The 22,606-nt window shown below is 40.0% G+C and overlaps 1 pseudogene; it reads right to left on the bottom strand.

Moving 5' to 3' along the window:
- Nucleotides 1–1,786: 1,786 nt before the first annotated feature.
- LOC125391039 (large ribosomal subunit protein uL22-like) lies at nucleotides 1,787–8,444 on the bottom strand (annotated as a pseudogene).
- Between the last annotated feature and the right edge of the window lie 14,162 nt (nucleotides 8,445–22,606).

Here is a 22,606-nt window from a genome sequence, read left to right as displayed (position 1 = left end):
TCTGTCTAATGTATCCATATTTGAATCAGACAGCAAAATGTCATCCATGTAATGGTAAGTTACAGATTTAGGAAATTGCTTACTCATTATTTACAATGGCTGACTTACAACTTATTGGCACAATGTGGGACTATTGAACATCCGCTGTGGGAGTATAGTCCATTGATATCTCCAAGTAGACTGAGAATTATTATAAGTAGGCACTGTGGATGCAACTTTTTCTCTATCCTTCTCTTGTAAAGGCATAATGAAGGAAAAAATCTTTCAAATCAATAACTATAAGAGATCATTCTTTTTGTACTAGAGAAGGCAAAGGGATTCCAGATTGTAGTGGGCCCATAGGTTGAATAACCTTATTGACAGCTCATAGATCTGTCACCATTCTCCATTTACCAGATTTCCTTTTTTACAATTAACACAGGAGAATTTCAAGGGCTGGTTGATTCTTCAATATGGTGAGCACCTAGTTGCTCTTGTACCAGCTGTTCCAAAGTGTGCAACTTATCTTCAGCTAGAGGACAGTGCTTAATCCATATTGGTTTCTCAGTTAACCATTTCAATGATAAGGATGTTGGTACCTCTAAATGTTTGCTACTTGTTTTATGTTCTTCTACAGCCTGAATGACCTTTATTCATAGTACCTTATTATATCCTTCTCAGAATTATGAGTTCCTGGAACTACAGGAATGTTAATCTGGGTATTCCATTGTTGTAGCAGGTCATGGCACCATAAATTTATTGCAATATCAGCTACATATAGCCTCAGCTTTTGTCTTTGACCTTCTGGCCCAATAGAGTCAACCCATCTCATGTTTTGTTTAACTTGAGATATAGTTCCATTTCCTAGTAATTGAACATCTGCTTCTTGAAGAGGACAATTTGGATGCCAAGATTATGGAATGATGATACTCACATCCATACCTGTGTCTATCAAGCCAACAATCACAATTCCATTTATATATACTCTTAGCTTTGGTCTATGATCATTTAAAGAAGTCTGCCAGAATATATGTTTCTTATTTCCTATTTGATTTTTTTTGACTTATCCTCCAAATCTGTGCCATAATTTAGAGCATTATGGTCTTGCACAGAATGTAATGGTTTGCTTTTTTTATTTTCCGGGTGCGGCATGTCCTCCACAGTTACTGAAACCACTTGAGCCACTTTTGGCTTGGGGGCCTATGAGAGGCCCTTCAAGGAGTTTCCCAATGGTATCTAGTTGCCTTGTCTGTACATTATTGATCTCCATTCATTGGTCCAATGTCAGCCTTTGCTACGTCTTCTACATATACCTGAAGGCCAAGTTCTCCTATTTTTTCCATTCTCAGAGGAGATATTATTCCTAGAAATTTCTTGCCTACTGTCTCGTCTCAGACATGCTATTTTACCACAATCAAAACATTTGGCAGTTTGATGTCTCCTCATTACTTTGGAAATTGCTTCTCCTACCCAAGATTCAGCATTATAGTCAAATATCTCAGTGCTCATTGTATGCAGAATGCATTCATTTATAGATGATATATAAATCATCTATAGATTTATAGATCCAGATCTAAACTATAAAGGCCAATTATCTTTTTGCTCTCTACGTTTGCATAAAAAGCCAGAGATTCAAGAATTATTCATTAAGCTTCTGGGTCCATCACTCCTGTTTATACAGCCTTACTTGATATTTGTAAAAAAAAAATTAGTAAAGTGTTCTCTATGTACTGTCTAACCCTTGTATAGGATTCAATTCTTTTTCTTAGTTCTTGAATCTTGCCCCAAACATTCAAGCTTTTTTTTTTACTTTTATCTGCATTTATTTCATGTTGAATTTATTCCCATGCCAGAAGTTTTTATTTCTTCAGTTACTTCTGGGATATCTTTTTCTTCTGTGCAACCTCCTCTTCTGGCTTTGAAACAATCTGTTCTTTTTTTTATTTATTCATTTAAAATTTCCCCCTCCTCCCCACCTCCATTTTCTGTCCACCTCCCTCCTCCCTCTCTAGTCCTAAGAGCAGTCAGGGTTTCCTGCCCCATGTGAAGTCCAAGATTCTCCCCGCTCCATCCAGATCTATAAAGGTGAGCATTCAAACAAACCAGACTCCCACAAAGTCAGTCCATTCAGTATAATCAAAACCCAGTGCCATTGTCCTTGGCTTCTCAGTCAGCCTTCATTACCAGCCACACTCAGTGTCCAGTTTGACCACATGCTCCATCACTCCCAGTCCAGTTGGCCTTGGTGAGCTCCCATTTGATCAGTCCCACAGTCTCAGTGGGTGGATGCACCCCTGGTGGTCCTGACTTCCTTGCTGATGTTTTCTCTCCTTCTGCTCCTCATTTGGACCTTGGGAGCTCAGTCCAGTGTTCCAGTGTGGGTCTCTGTCTCTATCTCCATCCATTGCCAGATGAAGGTTTTATGGTGATATGCAGATATTCATCAGTGTGGCTATGGGACAAGGCCAGTTCAGGCACCCTCTACTCTGCTGCCCAAGGAACAATCTTGGGACCTCTCCTTGGACCTGGGAACCCCTCTAGAGTCAAGTCTCTTGCAAACCCTAAAATGACTCCCCTAATTAAGATATTTACTTCCCTGCACCCATATCTACCCTTCCACCATTCCCCCAAGCTCTCCTGAATCCTCCCCTTCTCCCTTTTCTCTACCCATCTCCCCTTACATCCAACCCCCACACCCCCATGCACCAAAGTTTTGCCTGATAATCTTGTCACTTCCAATATCCAGGAGGATAACTATATGATTTTCTTTGGGTTCACCTTCCTATTTAGCTTCTATGGGATCATGAATTATGGACTCAATGTCCTTTGTTTATGGCTAGAATCCACTTATGAGTGAGTACATACCATGTTCCTCTTTTTGGGTCTGGGTTACCTCATTCAGTAAAGCGTTTTCTATTTCCATTCATTTGCAGGCAAAATTCAAGATGTCATTGTTTTTTACCGCTGAGTAAAACTCCAATGCGTATTTGCTCCACACCTTCTCTAACCATTCTTCTATTGAGGGGCACCTAGGTTGTTTCCAGGTTCTGGCTATTACAAATAGTGCTACTATGAACATAGTTGAACAAATGCTTTTGTAGTATGATAGGACATCTCTCGGGTATATTCCCAAGAGTGAAATTGCTGGGTCCTGAGGTAGGTTGACTCCCAATTTCCTGAGAAACAACCACACTGATTTCCAAGGTGGTTGCACAAGTTTGCATTCCCACCAAAAATGAATGAATGTTCCCCTTACTACACATCTTCTCCAGCAAAGGCTACCATTGGTGTTTTTGAGTTTAGCTATTCTGACAGGTGTAAGATGGTTTCTCAAAGTTGTTTTGATTTGCATTTCCCTGATCGCCTAGGAGGTTGAGCATGACCTTAAGTGTCTTTTGACCATTTAAACTTCTCCTGTTGAGAATTCTCTGTTCAGTTCAGTACCCCATTTTTTAATTGGGTTAATTAGAGTTTTAGTGTCTAGTTTCTTGAGTTCTTTGTATATTTTGGAGATCAGACCTCTGTCTAATGAGGGATTGGTGAAGATCTTCTCCCAATCAGTAGGTTGCCTTTTTGTCTTAATGACATTGTCCTTTGCTTTATAGAAGCTTCTCAGTTTCAGGAGGTCCCAATTATTCATTGTTGCTCTTATTGTCTGTGTTACCTGTGCCCTTGTCTTGTAGACTACTTCCCACTTTCTCTTCTATCAGGTTCAATGTGGTCACATTCATATTGAGGTCTTTAATCCATTTAGACTTGATTTTTGTGCATGGTGATAGATACGGATCTATTTTCATTCCTCTCCAGGTTGACATCCAGTTATGCCAGCACCATTTGTTAAAGATGCTTTGATTCTTCCATTGTATAGTTTTTGCTCCTTTGTCGAGAATTAGATGTTCATAGGTTTGAGGATTAATATCTGGGTCTTTGATTTGATTTCATTGGTCAACATCTCTGTTTTTATGCCAATACCAAGCAGTATTCATATTGTAGCTCTGTAATAGATGTTGATGTCAGGGATGGTAATGCCTCTGGAAATACTTTTATTGTATAGGATTGTTTTTTGTTTGTTTGTTTGTTTCTCCATATAAAGTTGATTATTGTTCTCTCAAGGTCTGTGAAGAATGTTGTTGTGATTTTGATGGGGATTACGTTGAATCTACAGATTGTTTTTGGTAGAATTGCCATTTTTACTATATTGATCCTCCCAATCCAAGAGCATGAGAGATTCTTCCATTTTCTGGTATCCTCTTCAATTTCTTTCTTCAAAACCTTAAAGTTCTTGTCAAAAAGATCATTTACTTCCTTGGTTAGAGTTACCCCAAGAAAATTACTCCAAGATAATGCTATTTGTGTATATCATGAAAAGTGTTGTTTCTCGGATTTCCTTCTGTGTATCTTTGTTCTTTTTGTATAGGAGGGCAACTGATTTTGTGGAGTTGATCTTGTATCCTGCCACAGTACTAAAGGTGCTGATCAGTTGTAGGAGTTCTTTGGTAGAGTTATTTGGGTTGCTTATGTACACTATCATATCATCTGCAAATAATAAAAGTTTGACTTCGTCCTTTCCAATTCGAATCCGCTTGATCTCTTTATGATGTCTTATTGTTATTGCTAGAACTTCAAGCACTTTATTGAAGAGGTATGGAGAGAGTGGGCAGCCTTGTCATGTTCCTGATTTTAGTGGAATGGCTTTGTGTTTCTCTCCATTTAATTCAATGTTAGCTGTCGGCTTGCTGTATATTGTTTTTATTATATTTAGGAATGAACCTTGTATCTCTACCCTCTCCAAGACCTTTATCATAAAGGTGTGTTGAATTTTGTCAAATGCTTTTTCAGCATCTAATGAAATGATCACATGTTTTTTCTCTTAAGTTTATTTATTAGTTAATAGATTTTCATATGTTGAACCAGCCCTGCCTCTCTGTGATGAAGCCTACTTGATCATAATGTATAATTTTTTGGATGTGTTCTTGGATTCTATTTGACAGTATTGAGAATTTTTGCATCGATGTTTACAAGTGAGATTGGTCTGTAATTCTTCTTGGTTAATTCTTTGTGTGGGTTTGGTATCAGGGTGACTATAGCTTCATGAAATGAGTTAAGCAATGACTCTTCTGTTTCGATTTTGTGAAACACTTTAAGGAGTATAGATATTAACTCTTCTTGGAAGTTCTGATAGAATTCTGCTCTGAAACCATCTGGTATAGGGCTGTTTTTGGTAGGGAGGTCTGATGACAGCTTCTAAATCCTCGCGACTAACAGGTCTATTTAAACTGCTCACCTGGTCTTGACTTAATTTTGGTATATGGTATTTATCTTAAAAAGTGTCCATTTCTTTCACATTTTCCAATTTTGTGGCGTATGGGCTTTTGTAGTAAGATCTAATGATTCTTTGAATTTCCTGTGTCTGTGGTTATGTCGCCCTTTTCATTTGTGATCTTGTTAATTTGTGTGTTCTCTCTCTGCTGTTTGATTAGTTTGGCTAGGGGTTTGTCAATCATGTTAATTTTCTCCAGAAATCAGCTTTTTGTTTAATTGATTCTTTGGATTGTTTTCTGTGTTTCTATTTTGTTGATTTCAGCCCTCAGTTTGATTTTTTCCAGTCTTCTACTCCTCCTGAGTGAGTCTGCTTCTTTTTTTTTCTAGAGCTTTCAGGTGTGCTGTTAAGTCTCCAATGTGTGCTTTCTCCGTTTTCTTTAATTGGGCACTTAGTGCTATGAACTTTCCTCTTAGCACTGCTTTTATAGTGTCCCATAGGTTTGGGTATGTTGTGTCTTTATTTTATTGAGTTCAAGGAAGACTTTAATTTCTCTCTTTAGTTCTTCCTTGACCTAGGGATGGTTCAGTAGTTGACTGTTCAGCTTCCCTGAGTTGGTAGGCTTTCTGGGGTTAGACTTGTTTTTGAATTCTAACTTTATTCCATGGTGATCCAATAGTACATAGGTGATTACTACAATTTCTTTATATCTATGGATGTTTGCTCTGTTACCAATTTTGTGATCAATTTTTGAGAAGGTTCCATGAGATGCTGAGAAGAAGGTATATTCTTTTCTGTTTGGGTGGAATGTTCTATAGATGTCTGTTAGGTCCATTTGGTTCATTACATCTGTTAGTTCTCTTATTCCTCTGTTAAGTTTCTGTCTGGTTGACCTGTCCATTGTTGAGGGAGGAGTGTTGAAATCACCCACTATTAGAGTGTGGGGTTTGATGTATGTTCTGAGTTCTAGTAATGTTTCTTTTACATATATGCGTGCTTTTATATTAGGGGCATAGATATTCAGGATTGAGACTTCCTCCTGATATGAGTATAAAGTGTCCATCTCCATCTCTTCTGATTGATTTTAGTTTGAAATCAATTTTGTTAGATATTAGTATAGCCACACCCGCTTGTTTCTTTGGTCCATTTGATTGGAAAACCTTTTCCCAACCCTTTACTCTGATGTAGTGTCTGTCTTTGTGTTTGAGGTGTGTTTCTTGTAGGCAGCAGAATGTTGGATCCTGATTTTGTATCCATTCTCTTAACCTGTGCCTTTTTATAGGTGAGTTGAGTCCACTGATATTAAGTGATATTAATGACCAGTGGTTGTTGACTCCAGTTATTTTTCCTGGTGATAGTGTTTGTGTGTTTCCCTTCTTTGAGTTGTTCTGGTGGAGGATTGTCAGATGCTAGTGCTATTATGGGTGTTGTTGGCTTTCTTGGTTTGTGATTTTCCTCCTAGTATTTTCTGTAAGGCTGGATTTGTGGCTACGTATTATTTAAATCTGTTTTTGTCCTGGAATATCTTGTTTTCTCCATCGATGGTGAATGCAAACTTTGTTGGCTCTAGTAGTCTGGGCTTGCATCCTTGGTCTCTTTATTTCTGCAGCACATCTATCCAAGACCTTCTGGCTTTCATGGTTTCCATCGAGAATTCAGGTATTATGCTGACAGGTTTCCCTTTATATGTTACTTGACCTTTTTCCTTTGCAGCTCTTAATATTTGTACTTTATTGTGTATGTTTTGCATTTTGATTATTATCTGGCGATGGGATGGCTTTTTTTTTTGACCCAGTCTATTTGATGTTTTGTATGCTTCTTGTACCTTCACAGGAATATCCTTCTTTAGGTTGGGAAAGTTTTCTTCAATAATTTTGTTGAATATATTTTCTGGGCTTTTGAGCTGTAAATCTTCTTCTTCTTCTACCCCTATTATTCTTAGGTTTGGTCTTTTCACAGTGTCTCAGATTTCCTGGATGTTTTGTGTTAAGAATTTGTTGGAATTGTTTTGTTCTTTAATCAGTGAGTTTATTTCCTCTGTAGTATCTTCAGTGTCTGAGATTCTTTCTTCTATCTCTTGTATTCTGTTGGTAATACTTGTCTCTATAGTTCCTATTCATTTGCCCAAATTTTCCATATCCAGCCTTCCCTTGGTTTGTGTTTTCTTCATTACCTCCATTTCATTTTTCATGTCTTGAACGGTTTCTCTTACCTGTTTGATTGCTTTTCTTAGTTTTCTTGGGTCACTTTGAGAGATTTATTCATTTCATCTACCTTTTTTGTTTGTTATCTCTATTTCTTTATGGCAATTTTTCACCTCCTGTTTAAGTTCCTCTATTATTTTCATATAGTTCCGTTGAAAGTCGATTTTTTCTATTTCTTCTGGAGTAGGGTGTTCAATTCTTCTTGTTTCGTGATCCCTGGATTCTGGTGATGTCATGTTGCCCTTTGGGTTGTTGCAGGAATTTTTGCACTGGCACTTGCCCATCTCTTCCTTCAAATGCAGCCAGAAGAGTCTTGGTGTCTTGGTCCAACCTTTGCTGTGACTGACTCTGGGTGGATCTGCTCAGTGCAGGCGCAGGAACTGTTCCCTGTTTGGCCGGTTGTCCTCAACACAGGGACAGGACTCTTGGTAGTCAAAGTACCCAGCAGACAAAAGGGCGAACTCGAAGGGGAGGGGAGAGTTGTGTGGAGCTAAGAAGCCCCTGCAGCGGGAGCTGGAGGGGCCGTGCACTCCCCTCCAATCTGTTCCTTTTCAATGAGGATCATCTCGATGTGGCAAGGGGAGCTCATGTATTGGTTAATCCGGCCATGAGCTCTGTAAATTCGTTGGCACATTTTAGGTGCTTTGATCACCTGGATGTACTCAATGACCATAGAGTCTACAGCTAAACCCTTCAGTTCAACATTGCTCTCTGCATTTTTAAGCATGTGCAGCAAAAATTCCGCACTCTTTTTTTGCCACCAACCCTGTGTCCAGCCCTACTGTTTGGCCTGGGCGCACCTACTAACTTCACCATTGTACCATTGGAACAGTAAACACTGCTTCTTCAAAGTGACATCTTTCAGATACTTGGTGGCTTTTCGGATATGCGTACACAGCCTGGGTCGTTTCATGGGTATTCTTAAAGTGAACCCAAAGGTTTGGTCCTCTTGATTTGCATGATTTTGTAGGTTTTTCTTGGTCAAGAGAGTAGCAAACCATCTTCGCAGGTCCCCTCTGGACACATACAGGAAGAGTAAGAGCAGCATTCAAGCTTCTTTGTGGCATTGGGACAATATTTCTTCATTGTAAACAGCTTCGTCCTGTGGGTCAACATAAGGGCCTTCGCCAAGAATTTGATCTTGGGAAACCTCAAGACTTTTTGATTTGTCCTATTGTTACATATTTTTGGATTACTCCCTGAAATAAATTCCGAATATCAAGGAAGCTCTGTCATCCAGGAATGCTGAAACTAACTGAAAAAAGTCATGGGGGATTGCCCTGATGTTAGAAGCCCAAGACCTTATTATCTTCTTAAGAAATACAAATGCAAGCCATACACTATGACAGCTTGCTTAATTTCTTTTAGATCATTCATTCCTATTGGTGTCCGTCTACCTTCTTTGGCTCCTTTTGAGCCTTTAGAAGCTGATGCTTTGTCAGAGTAAATAACAGGGTAGGAAAGTAAAACCCTGGGGAAGCCAGTTCTGAAAGCCACTGGTGATGTTGCATCCTGTCCTTGTGCCTTCTTTTCCTGTTCATTAGCTCCAATAATTTCCTCAATCATTTCAAATCTTTTTATCATTATCTTTTGTAAAGCCTGAATCTCCTGGTTCATGTATATTTCTGGTGATTTCGTTGAGGCATTAAATCCCTGGGCCTCATTCTGCACCTGTTATTTCAAGGTTTGAACGTTCTCCTTTAAAGATAACATCTCCTTCTTAGACTTTACTTGAATATCGTGTAGATTGACATCCTGGAGGTACATTCTTTCTGTTAATTTATCAAAACTTCTTGATATCTTTTGAATGTTAAATTCAACAGTATGAATTCTTTCAGATAACTTTCTAGTACCCTTAGATATGGAGTCAATTCTGTCTGTCATAGTATTACCTTTTTCAGATAACTTCTGATTTTTAGTGATATTAATCCTGTCAACTAGCTGTTTATTATTAGTCTGTAAAGATTGTATCATTGCTACGAGTGCAATATTATTCCTTAATTATAGAATATGGAGAAGAAAACTGAAACATAGTAACTAATAAATTGAGGTATCCCTATAATCATATAAGCCTTGCATAATACATTTCATAGTATTAGCAAGAAAGTACTAAAGGTCACATTGGTAATGAAATCTGCCATATTATCTGTTACCGAGAAGATGGCGCAGTTAGTCATGACTAGAAGTCACAATGGTGACAGGAATGGTCCTGGGCTGTTTTAGTTTCCACCTTGGTACTTGTTAAAGATGGAGAATTATGCATTGATTGACAAATAAAATGTAATTAAATCAATTCCATACATGGAACAAGAAACCCAGAATCCAGGAACAGAGAACGAAACATGGAAGATGCACATGCCACCAAGCAACAAAGTATCACCCCTGGGGATTACAGCAGTCAGCAAGCAGCGTGTCCACTTGTGCTCTGGCTCTCTGCATAAGCATGAAAAACTCTGTTGTAATGGGGATTTAACAAAAAACTGCTCAGGCAAAAGCAAGCCAGGTGGGCAGAGACAGTTCAGGCCCATGAAATGGCTTGGCAGCACATCCAGGAAGTGTGGAGTTTAAATCCAGAAGGGCACCAAGTGTCACAGTAAACCCACCAGGTGAAGCAGTAAATGGAAACTTAAAAGAGAAAGATAGTTTCTATGTTTTGACTCAGATAGGGAAAGATTGTTTCTATGTTGGGGTCTACGGGCACTGTCAGTAAACTCACAAATGAGGGTTCTCTGCTTGAATGGTGGGTGGAGACCTAATCCAAATAATTCAAATAAGCAATTGATGAAAAGGAGTAAAGGGAAGGAGAAAAGGGATGGATGCAGGTTCTACATCTGCATATATAGTATAAATGCCACGCCCCAGTAGGCAGGTAATTACAAGTCTGTAGGTCTTTCTACAGCACTATACTCATATCACATGGGCTTTAGACAACCCTTGACAACCTCAGGAATTATGAGAGCGTGCTAAGAGGAAGCATTCATTATCTGCTTTAGCTTGCTCACCAGTTCTGAAGGTTTCTGATTGCAGAATTTACATGCCTTTATTCTGGAAAATATTGCCCAGCCGAAATGTAAAAAATAAATACTGTTATTTAAAGCATCATCTGATTGAATTCTCTGAGTACCTGCTGCAAATGATCAATGCACAAAGGCTATGTTCAGGCTCTCAGACAATGTACTGAGCATTCCTTCAGAGATACTCCCTGAATTCCATATGCAGGACTATCCTGTAGGATTCAACTCCTGTACATGCTCATCTGCAATTACAGAAGGAGGAGCCAGTAACAGGACACTATGAGGAGTAAGTGACCAAGAATGAGGGCCCAGCATTATGGAGCTCTTAGGACTTGTTCTGTCCACATTCAGTGCTGCTGAGATCCCAGATTCAGCTCTATGGAAGAAAAGATGCTTTGACTTCTTCTGCATAAAAGATGTGACATTCTTGAAAATAAATCCCTATTGGTTAAACTGTTAAGAAATAGAAAGGGCAGTGTGGGCAAATGAAAGGGTGGTTATACATGATTAATTTGTAGTGACTCAGATGAGTCTAGCAGAGATTTTATTTCTTCCTTTCTGAAGCCTCCTTCCATTGAATTACCTTGACCCTTTAAGACATCTTGGGGTCTTAGTGACTTAACAATTAGAGACAGAATGAAATGGCTATTTCCAAAATTCTCAAGTATGAGAGCCAGTCATGCCTGAGTTTTGTTTCTTCACACATCCCAGTTGGTGATACCCAATAAAACCAGAAGGAGGTTCCTGATAGCAGCTCAGTACAGGAAATTGAGCCAATTCTTCTTTGTGAGTCATTAATATATTGATAAAGTTATCTGGAATGTAATCAAATGGAATGCTTAGGATAACATAAACCTACACCCAGAAAATGCAATCACTTTCTGATATTTTCTGGAGATTGAATTTGCAGCTTCATGTGCCTGAAGAAAGTAACGAGGATGAAATTTTTGTCATGGGAAGTTATGGGGCTATACTGGTAGTTTGTTCACTTTGATATTACTTTTACAAAACACCATGAACAGGAAACTTATAAAGCCATAAATTTATTTGGCTTATAGTTATAGAGGGTTAGTGTAAATGGAGACTGTTTGTTCATTTTTGCCTCTGAGATCCAAAATAATCATACAGAAACTGTATAAATTGAAACACTACTTGGCATATTAACTTAAGCATTTTACTAGCTAACTCTTACATCTTAAACTAACCATTCCTATTATTTTGTATTTCACCATGAGTCTTGTGGTTTATGGATAAGGTTCTGGGTGTCTGTCTCCTTTGACAGCTACATGGCATCTTCTTGACTCTGCATACTTTTCTCCCCTATCTCTGCTAGGATTTCCAACCTTGCTGTATTCTTCTCTGTCAAAGCTCCGAGAACCTTCTTTATTCATTAACAAATTAAAACAACACAAACACAGAAGAAGATTCCACATTATCTCCCCTTTTCTGTCTAATTAAAAAGGAATCCTCTAACTTTTACTTAGTACAATTACATATAACAAAACAGGTATCAAGCAAGAATTTACACTTATAATATGTAGGGAATTTACATTTAGCAAAATTACAAATTTACATTTAGCAAAATACTTTATCATCTGTCCTATCTTTGTAGTATAAAATTTGATAAGTCATGAGGAAGTAGAAGCTGTCATCAAATACCTCTCAACCAAAACGCCCAGTACAAGATAGTTTTAGTGCAAGAATTCTACCAGAACTTCCAAGAAGAGCTAATAACTATATTCTTTAATGTGTTCCACATAATAGAATCAGAAGAGTCATTGCCAAACTCTTTTTATGAAGCTACAGTTTCCTGATACCAAAAACACACAATACTCAACCAAGAAAGAGAATTACAGACCAATCTCACTCATGAACTTCATGCATAAATTCTCAATAAAATACTGGCAAACCAAATCTAAGAAAATATCAAAAAATCATTCATTATGATCAAGTAGGTTTCATTCTAGAGATGCAGGGCTGATTAAACATATGAAAATCTATCAATGTAATCCATCATATAAATAAACTAAAAGAAAAAAATGATATGATCATTTCATTAGATGTTGAAAAAGCATTTGATAAAATTCAACACCCCATTATGACAAAGGTCTTGGAAAGATTAGGGATACAAGATTAATTCCTAAATATAATAAAAGCATTATACAACAAGCAGAAAGTTAGCATCAAATTAAATGAAGAGAAACTCAAAGTGATTCCAATAAAATCAGGAACAAAACAAGGCTGTCCATTTTCTCCAAATTTCTTCAATATAGTGCTTGAAGTTCTAGCAATAGCAATACGACAACATAAGGAGATCAAGGGGATCTGAATTGGAAAGAAGGAAGTCAAACTTTCGTTATATGCAGATGACATGATAGTGTACATAAGTAACCCCAATAACTCTACCAAAGATTCCTACAGCTGATAAATACCTTCAATAATGTGGCAGGACACAAGATCAGTTCAAAAAAATCAGTAGCCCTCCTATACACAAAGGAAAAATAAGAGGAGAGGAAAATCAGGGAAAAAAATCACCTTTTTTGATGCCCACAAATTGCATAAAGAATCTTGGGGTAACATTAACCAAGGAAGTGATAGATTTATTTGACAAGAACTTTAAGGTTTTGAATAAAGAAATTGAATAGGATACCAGAAAATAGAAGGATCTCCCATGCTCTTAGATTGGTAGGATAAACATAGTAAAAATGGCAATTCTACCAAGACAATCTATAGATTCAGTGCAATCCCCAACAAAATTCTTCACAGATCTTGAGAGAACAATAATCAACTTTATTTGGGAAAAAAACCCAGGGTAGCAAAAACAATCCTATACAATAAAGTAACTTCTGGAGGCATTACCGTCCCTTGACATCAAATTCTATTACAGAGCCACAGTAATAGCATAAAAACAGAGATATTGACCAATGGCATCAAATTGAACACCTGGATATTAATCCACACACCTATGAACATCTGATTTTTAACAAAGAAGCTAAAATTATACAAGAAAGAAAGCATCTTTAGCAAGTGGTGCTGGCATAACTGGATATCAACCTGTAAAAGAATGATAATAGATCCATATCTATCACCATGAACATAACTCAAGTCCAAATGGATTAAAGACCTCAATATAAATCTGACCACACTGAACTTGATAGAAGAAAAAGTGGGAAGTAGCCTGCAATACATGGACACAGGAGAGCACCACTTATTATGTATAACCCCAGTAGCACAGACAATAAGAACAACAATGAGTAAATGGGACCTCCTGAAACTTAGAAGCTACTGTAAAGCAAAGAATTCAGTCAATAAGATAAAGAAGCAACCTAATGAATGGGAGAAGATCTTCACCAAGCCCACATCAAACAAAGGACTGATCCTGAAAGTATGTAAAGAACTCTAGAAATTAGACATTAAAAATCTAAATAGCCCAATTTAAAAATGGTGTACTGAACTAAACAGAGGCTTCACAACATAACAATTTCAAATGGTCAAAAAGTACTTAAGGCCATGTTCAACTTCCTTAGCTATCAGGGAAATGCAAATCAAAACAACTTTGATATACCATCTTACACCTGGCAGAATGGCTAAAATCAAAAACACAAATGATAGCTTATGCTGGAGAGGATGTGGAGCAAGGGGAACACTCAACCATTGCTGGTGGGAACGCAAACTTGTGCAATCACTTTGGAAATCAGTGTGGTGGTTTCTCAGAAAATTGGAAGTCAACCTACAACAGGATCCAGCAATACTACTCTTGGGCATATGAAGGCGTAAGTCACAAACAATCCCACACCAATTTGGAATTATGATTAATAGAATGGTTATTTATTCAAAGGGGAAAAAGCTTACAGATCACCATCCCAGAAAAACAGCCCATCTGTGCGATCAGGAAAGGAATCTAGGAGCCAGAAGCAGAGCCCTAAACAAGAGAGAGAGTGGAGGACAGTTGCTGCTGTTTTAAAGAGAGAGAGACCACGCCCCAATGGGCTAGTATCTCAGTGGCTATTGGCTGAAGGAGCAGAAGGAGCTCCCACAGCATGCATATATCCAAAAGATGTTTAATCATATCACAAAATTCTCTGTTCAACTATGTTCATAGCAGCATTATTTGTAATAGCCAGTACTTGGAAACAACATAGATACCCCCCAATGGAAGAGTAGATAAAAAATTGTGGCACATTTACACATTAGAGTACTACTCAACAGTAAAAAAAAATGACATCTTGAATATTGAATGTAAATGGATGTAATTAGAAAACACTATCCTGATCCATCAGGGGGTGAGTTTGCTCCTGACCCATGGCAGAAGCCCAGAAAGGAGGAGCTCAGACATCCCCTGTCCCCCTTGACTCCCTGGTCACTCTGCAGGGGTGGTTCCACCCTGCTAAGCTCTCCCGCCTCCTATCCCAGCTTTCACCCAGGTACCCCTTCCTCTATTCCTCCGCTCCCCTGGGACCATAAAATTCCCCAGCTCATCTGCCTTGCGTGCTGGGACTGGGTTGTAAGCGCAACCCAGCAGAGGGGAGTTCCTGTGTTTCAATAGCCTGCCTGAGGAAAGGTAGGCCTTCTGTCAGTGAGGTCCCTGCCCAACAAGGGAACCTGACCCGATATCAAAGATCCAATAGAGAGCATTTGAAAGAAGAGATGGGCACGAATTCCTGCAACAATCTGAAAAACAACATGAAAACACCAGATCCCAGCAATCCTACAATAAAAACTTGAACACCTTAAGCCAGAAGAAGTGGAAAAAAGTGTTATCATGAAAGTAATAAAGTCCCTTAAACAGAATATGAATAACTCTCTTAAAGAATTGGATGAGAAGTATAATAAAAAGTTTGAAGAAATGAGTAAAGGAATGGATGAGAAGTATAATAAAAAGTTTGAAGAAATGAGTAAATCCGTAAACGATACCCTGGGAAACCAAGGAAAAACAATCAAGCAGGTAATGGAAACAATTCAAGAATTGAAAACTGAAATGGAGGCAAAGAAGAAAACACAAACCAAGGGCCAGCTGGATATGGAAAAGCTAGGTAAACGAACAGAGACTTCAGAAACAAGCATAACCATTAGAATACAAGAGATAGAAGAACTAATCTTAGATTCTGAAGACACTATAGAGAAAATAAACGCTGATCAAAGAAAATGGCAAATCCAACAAATTCTCATCACAAAACATACAAGAAATGTGGGACACAATAAAAAAAAAACCAAATCCAAGAATAATAGGGATTGAAGAAGGAGAAGAATTGCAGATCAAAGGCCCAGAAAATATATTCAACAAAATTATAGAATAAAACTTTCCAAACCTAAAGAACGATATTCCTATGAAGGTTCAAGAAGCATACAGAACACCGAATAGACTTGATTAAAAAAAAAACATCCCCTCATAATCAAAACACAAATCATACAGATTAAAGAAAGAATATTAAGAGCTGCAAAGGAAAAAGGTCAAGTAACTTATAAAGGTAAACCTATCAGACTTACACTAGACTTCTCTCTGGAAACCATGAAAGCCAGAAGGTCCTGGTTAGAGGTACTGCAAAAACTAAGAGACCATGGATGCAAGCCCAGACTACTATACCCAGCCAAACTATCATTCACTATCAATGGAGAAAACAAAATATTCCAGGATTAAAACAAATTTAAACAATTCGTAGCCACAAATCCAGCCTTACAGAAAGTAATAGAAGAAAAATCGCAACCCAAGGAATCTAACACTCCCAACACTGCCTACAATTACTCAGACATCTAGCGACCCTTCACAAGCACAACTCAAAGAAGGGAAACATGTAGGACCCTGCCTTCCTGTGGATACCCACACCCGATCCAGACGCGCGCTTTCCCGAACTCGGGCCCACGAGAATGGACGACTGTCCTGAGGGTTTAAAACAGACACACACAAAAGAGACCTGCTCACTTATCAAAAGTAAATGGCCACTTTATTAAACTCAAGTCGGGTATTTATACCAGTGGGCAAGGGGGATCAAAAGGGCAAGGCCTCCTCCCATCAGGAGCAGGAGAAGGAGATTAAAGGCCCCGGTGCCTCAGGCAGAATCAGCTGGGAGGGGCCAGGCGTGTGGAGCCCACTGCTAGAACCTTGAATACAGGTGGAATCACCATAACAAAGAGAGCCAAATTCTTGCTAAGCTATCCCCTCAAGCCAGTGCTAGTGCAGAATCTCCAGGGAGCCGGAGGTCACATGGCCCTGCGAATCACCAGGAAGAAGGGAAAAAGACCTTGTTACCTACAAGTCTCCCTTTAAATATATATAAAATATGATGACTAGCAGCTGTCTTAGGCATGTCGGTCGTTGGGTCAGGTCTCTAAACCCGTCTACGGGAATGTGTTCAGGTCCAAATGCACCCCTTGTCTTAGGTGAGACCGTCCCCCCGTGCAATAAACCCGTCATTGCTTCACTAGTCATACATTGAATCCAGCCATATTTATGCTGAAAGATACTCCGAGGCGAATGCCTACTAGGGCCAAGCCGTGGCGGACCTGAAGCCATTGGCCAGGTGAAGACACTCGAGCATACACATAAGCATTCCTGGAAGAGACAGTGCTTGCACAATATCTGAAACGTTTGCTCACAATAGAGCCCCTTGAGTAGGGCTACAGCACTGGCAAATGGGACCCCTGGTATGACTAGTCAAACTAAATTCGAGCCAATTAATAATTTTGTATTCCGGGGTCCGAGAAAAAGCAGCAAAATCTTAACCTGAGACCAGCAGAGGTCAAAATCCACACCCAGTTGTAAAGATTAACTACAGCGTCCAATTGTGAATTTAAATTACTTGATAGTTATGGTAATTCTGTCTATCTGGCAAGGTTTTAGCCTTGAGCACCCAACATTTCAAACAAGGCAGGGGAGGTAGCTGTTTTCCCCTCAGGGGGTCAAGTAGCCTTGGCTGAAACGGGCAGATCAAGGCAGAGCAAGACAGAAAGCTGGGTAAGGGGTAAAGTCAGGCACTGGATCATCTCTCAGGAATCTGCCAACTCTGCCGCCGCCTCCGCCGCTGTGTCCATGGGATCTCTTGATCTCGCCTCGTCCTCAGGTCTCTGAACAGAGGAATCCACAGTCCGCACCAGACGTTCAGGGACCCAGATCGGGAGCTCTGTGTATATCCTGTGGAAATACACCTCCTCTTCCCCAAATCAAAACCCAGTCCGGACCATGTACATTAGTACATGACCTGGACCTTGTCAGACGCTAGCTGAGGCAAATCCTGCCTGCGTGCGCCATCGAAACTGACTCCCCTCGTCAGTCTCTGGGAGCGATGTGCTTAGCTGTTTAGGATCTAAACTACAACCAAGCAAGCCTTGGACATATAGAGATCTGTAGGTCTCTGTCTCCAAGGAGCAAATTTTATTGGCCTATGCCATTGCAACTGGCCTAAATATTGGGCTGAATTAGTCAACCTCAAAACATTATTTTTTTATTGGCCTGCACCATCATAGCAGGTCTTGAACTGGGCTGAATTGTCAGCCCCAAAACATCTTTTAGAATCAGCTCCACCTGGAACTTTTCCAGGGGCAGGAAATAATTATCTGATCCAGTACGTGAGCACTTACACAACTGGGTAGAATATTAAAATTGTTACCTTTATGGGGACACATTGCCTCCCGCCAACATTTAGAGAAATAATTAATAGGATCGATATATCTGGCTACAGATATGGAAATCTTTGTCAGTCATCAATCCATATAAAAAATATAAGGACTCCATAAATTAGTCCTCCAAAGAGCAATTAATCAAAATAAAAATATATGCAATAAACCTAACCTGAAAACTCTCAATAGACAAAATGACTGAAAGACATTTAAAAAATCCTCAAATATAACATCTTTTATCATTGGAGAAATGTGAATCAAAATAACTCTTGACTCTATCTTATCCTATAACATGATTAAGATCAAATACTGCTCATAACTTTTGCTTAAGAGAAACTCCTCCACCACTGGTGGAAATGCAAACTGGCAGTTTGGATTTTTAGGAAATTAGGCAACAAACCATCTCAAGATTTAGCTAAACCCTTTTGGGTCTGTATAACCTTTGAATCTATTACAGTTTCTAACTTAAAACTGCTGAAGCTGCGCTGCACAGCGGGGGGCAGGACACAGATCCGCTCCGCTCTGGCTGCAAACTGTCACCTGAGTTTTGGCGGGCGGATTTTAACTATCCTTTGTACTACCAAGGCCTGGCTATTGTCGCCTTTTGTGGGCTGCCTCTGTTGTCCAAGCAAGCCCTCCAAGCCAGCTCAGGTGCCAGAACAGTCCGCCAATAAGCCGTGGGCCCTGCGGAAAGGCCGGGCGCCGTGCCCTGTGTTGTCCTGTGCTTTCCTCCCGTAGGCCCTGCCCGGGAGGCGCCAGAGTCCGCCAGGCGCCTAGCGCGTCTGCCACGTCTGTGTTGCAGTCAGTCACTGCCATGGTCACCCTCAGTCAGGCATCGCCGCTTTTTTTTTCGGCCACCTAGCACTATCTTTTTTATCTGTTTGCTCAGGCGCCGCCACAACTGGCATTGTGTCCTGTCCCAGGTTCCTGCGGCCCGCCGCTCACCGGCCACCTTGGGCTAGGGAGCCAGACTGCCTTTTACAACTGCCTTTCTGCATCTGGTCAGCGCGGCCGTGCCTCCCGGACAAGTTTTCACCCGCGGCTGAGTGTACCGGCGCACCGCTGCATTTTAAACCCTCCCTGGCCTGCCTGTAATGGCCCCGCCGCTCATAGGCAGGGCCTGGCAGCCGCCTGCACTCCTCTCTGCACCATCCAGCAGCCTATTTCTCTGTCCCTAAGTGTACCTTGCAGAACCTCAGCCACAGTGAGGGGCCGAGTACGGTCCTGTGACCCACATTCAAACATGCATGGGAGCTTTCTAGTCTCCCTGAAGGACAAGCTCTGTGAAGCTGTTCTTTTGTTACTCAAAAACTCTTAATAGAACTTACAAATACATTTTTAATCCTCTCTCAGCCCGAGGCCCGCACCTATATGTGCCCTCGGCTATTTACTTTGCTAGTCACCAGTTACATTGGCCCTGTTGCCTTGGGAACGGATTCCCGCCAGGAGCTAACTGCTCCCAGCCTGTTCTCTTAGGCAAAAATTAAAGTTCCCTGCATGTGAGAGCCAGGGACTGAGTTTTAAAATCATCTAAGCGGTCTCTAGTGTAGTGTCATATAATCCTGGTGTCTAGTCTCTTTATGAAATTTAGCAGCTGATTTGCCCACTGGCCTTCAGCTCCGGATCAGACTTTTCGGCACCCATACTTCAAATCAAGCTATTCACCCCCTTATCACATGTGCACAATTGCACACTACAAAACTGGCCAGATTCCGGATCGTGGGGGAACCCTCACCTCTTTTGGGGTTCTCGTGGTGGATCCACGGATGGCAGGACGCGGTTCTTCAGTTCTTCTTCAGGGGCCCACCCAGAGATGCCATCTGTAGGACCCTGCCTTCCTATGGATACCCACACCCGATCCAGACGCGTGCTTTCCCAAACTCGGGCCCACGAGAATGGACGACTGTCCTGAGGGTTTAAAACAGACACACACAAAAGAGACCTGCTCACTTACCAAGAGTAAATGGCCACTTTATTAAACTCAAGTCGGGTATTTATACCAGTGAGCAAGGGGGATCAAAAGGGCAAGGCCTCCTCCCATCAGGAGCAGGAGAAGGAGATTAAAGGCCCCGGTGCCTCAGGCAGAATCAGCTGGGAGGGGCCAGGCGTGTGGAGCCCACTGCTAGAACCTTGAATACAAGTGGAATCACCATAACAAAGAGAGCCAAATTCTTGCTAAGCTATCCCCTCAAGCCAGTGCTAGTGCAGAATCTCCAGGGAGCCGGAGGTCACACGGCCCTGCGAACCACCAGGAAGAAGGGAAAAAGACATTGGTACCTACAGAAACACACAAACTCTACTACAAACACACAAAAAAATAATAACCGGAGTCAACAACCACGGGTCATTAATATCACTTAATATCAATGGACTCATCTCACCTATAAAAAGGCACAGACTAAGAGATTGGAAATGAAAACAGGATCCAACGTTCTGCTGTTTACAAGAAACACACCTCAACCACAAAGACAGACATTTACTCAGAGTAAAGGGTTGGGAAAAGGTTTTTCAAGCAAATGGACCTAAGAAACAAGCGGGTGTGGCCATTTTAATTTCCAACAAAATTGACTTCAAACTAAAATAAATCAGAAGAGATGAAGACGGACATTTTATACTCATAACACGAGGAAGTCTCAGTCCTGAATATCTATGCCCCTAATATAAAAGCACTCACTTATGTAAAAGAAAAACTTTTAGAACTCAAGGCAGTCATCAAACTACACACACTAATAGTGGGAGACTTCAACAGACCTCTCTCACCAATGGACAGGTCAATCAGACAAAACCCAACAGAGAAATAAGAGAATTAATAGATGTAATGAATCAAATGGACTTAACAGATATCTATAGAACATTCCACCCATATAGGAAAGAATATACCTTCTTCTCTGTAGCTCATGGTACCTTCTCAAAAATTGACCACATACTTGGTAACAAAGCAAACGTCCACAGATAAAAAAAATATATTAGTAACCACCTGTGTCTTGTCAGACCACCATGGATTAAAGTTAGAATTCAACAATTATAACCCCAGAAAGCCTACAAACTCATGGAAGCTGAACAGTCAACTACTGAATCACCCCTGGGTCAAGGAAGAAATAAAGAAAGAAATTAAAGTCTTCCTTGAATTTAATGAAAATAAAGACACAACATACTCAAACCTATGGGACACTATGAAAGGAGTGCTAAGACGAAAGTTCATAGCACTAAGTCCCCAATTAAAGAAAACGGAGAAAGCACACATTGGAGACTTAACAGCACACCTGAAAGCTCTAGGAAAAAAAAAGAAGCAGACTCACCCAGGAGGAGTAGAAGACTGGAAATAATCAAACTGAGGGCTGAAATCAACAAAATAGAAACACAGAAAACAATCCAAAGAATCAATGAAATAAAAAGTTGGTTCTTGGAGAAAATCAACAAGACTGACAAACCCCTAGCCAAACTAATCAAACGGCAGAGAGAGAACACGCAAATTAATAAGATCAGAAATGAAAGGGGGGACATAACCACAGACACAGAGGAAATTCAGAGAATAATTAGATCTTACTACAAAAGCCTGTATGTCACAAAATTGGAAAATATAAAGAAATGGACATTTTTTAGATAAGTACCATTTACCAAAGTTAAATCAATACCAGGTGAACAATCTAAATAGACCTGTTAGTCGCGAAGAATTAGAAGCTGTTATCAAAAACCTCCCTACCAAAAAAGCCCAGGACCAGATGGTTTCAATGCAGAATTCTATCAGAACTTCCAAGAAGTGCTAATACCTATACTCCTTAATGTATTTCACAATATAGAAACAGAAGAATCATTGCCAAATTCTTTTAATGAAGCTACAGTTGCCCTGATACCAAAACCACATAAAGACCCAACCAAGAAAGAGAATTACAGGCCAATCTCACTCATGAACATCGACGCAAAAATTCTCAACAACTTTCTGTTCCTCATTTGGACCGTGGAGTGCTCAGTTCGGTGTTCCAATATGGGTCTCCATCTGTGTCGCCATCCAACGTCGGATGAAGGTTTCCTCTTGGGCAGGAAACCCTGACTGCTCTAGGGGATGGAGAGGGAGGAGGAGAGGGAGTGGGGGGAGTGGGAGGGTGTTGGGAGGAGGGGCTGAAATGGAAACTTTTATAATTTAATAAAAAAAATAAATTAAAAAAATATATAATATAAAAAAAAATTCTCAACAAAATCCTGGCAAACCAAATCCAAGATCACATTAGAAAAATTATCCATTATGATCAAGTAGGCTTCATCCCAGAGATGCAGGACTGGTTCAACATATGCAAATCAATCAATGTAATCCATCATATAAATAAACTGAAAGAAAAAAACCATATGATCATTTCATTAGATGCTGAAAAAGCATTTGATAAAATTCAACAACCCTTTATGATAAGGTGTTGAAGAGATTGGGGATACAAAGATCATAGCAAAATTTAATAAAAGCTGTTTCCAGCAAGCCAACAACTAACATCAAACTGAATGGAGAGAAACTCAAAGCCATTCCACTAAAATCAGGAACACGA

Source organism: Myodes glareolus, chromosome 16, assembly GCF_982192425.1.
Source record: "Myodes glareolus chromosome 16, mMyoGla1.1, whole genome shotgun sequence".
NCBI lineage: Eukaryota > Metazoa > Chordata > Mammalia > Rodentia > Cricetidae > Myodes > Myodes glareolus.
This window is presented reverse-complemented; position numbering and strand designations above follow the sequence as displayed.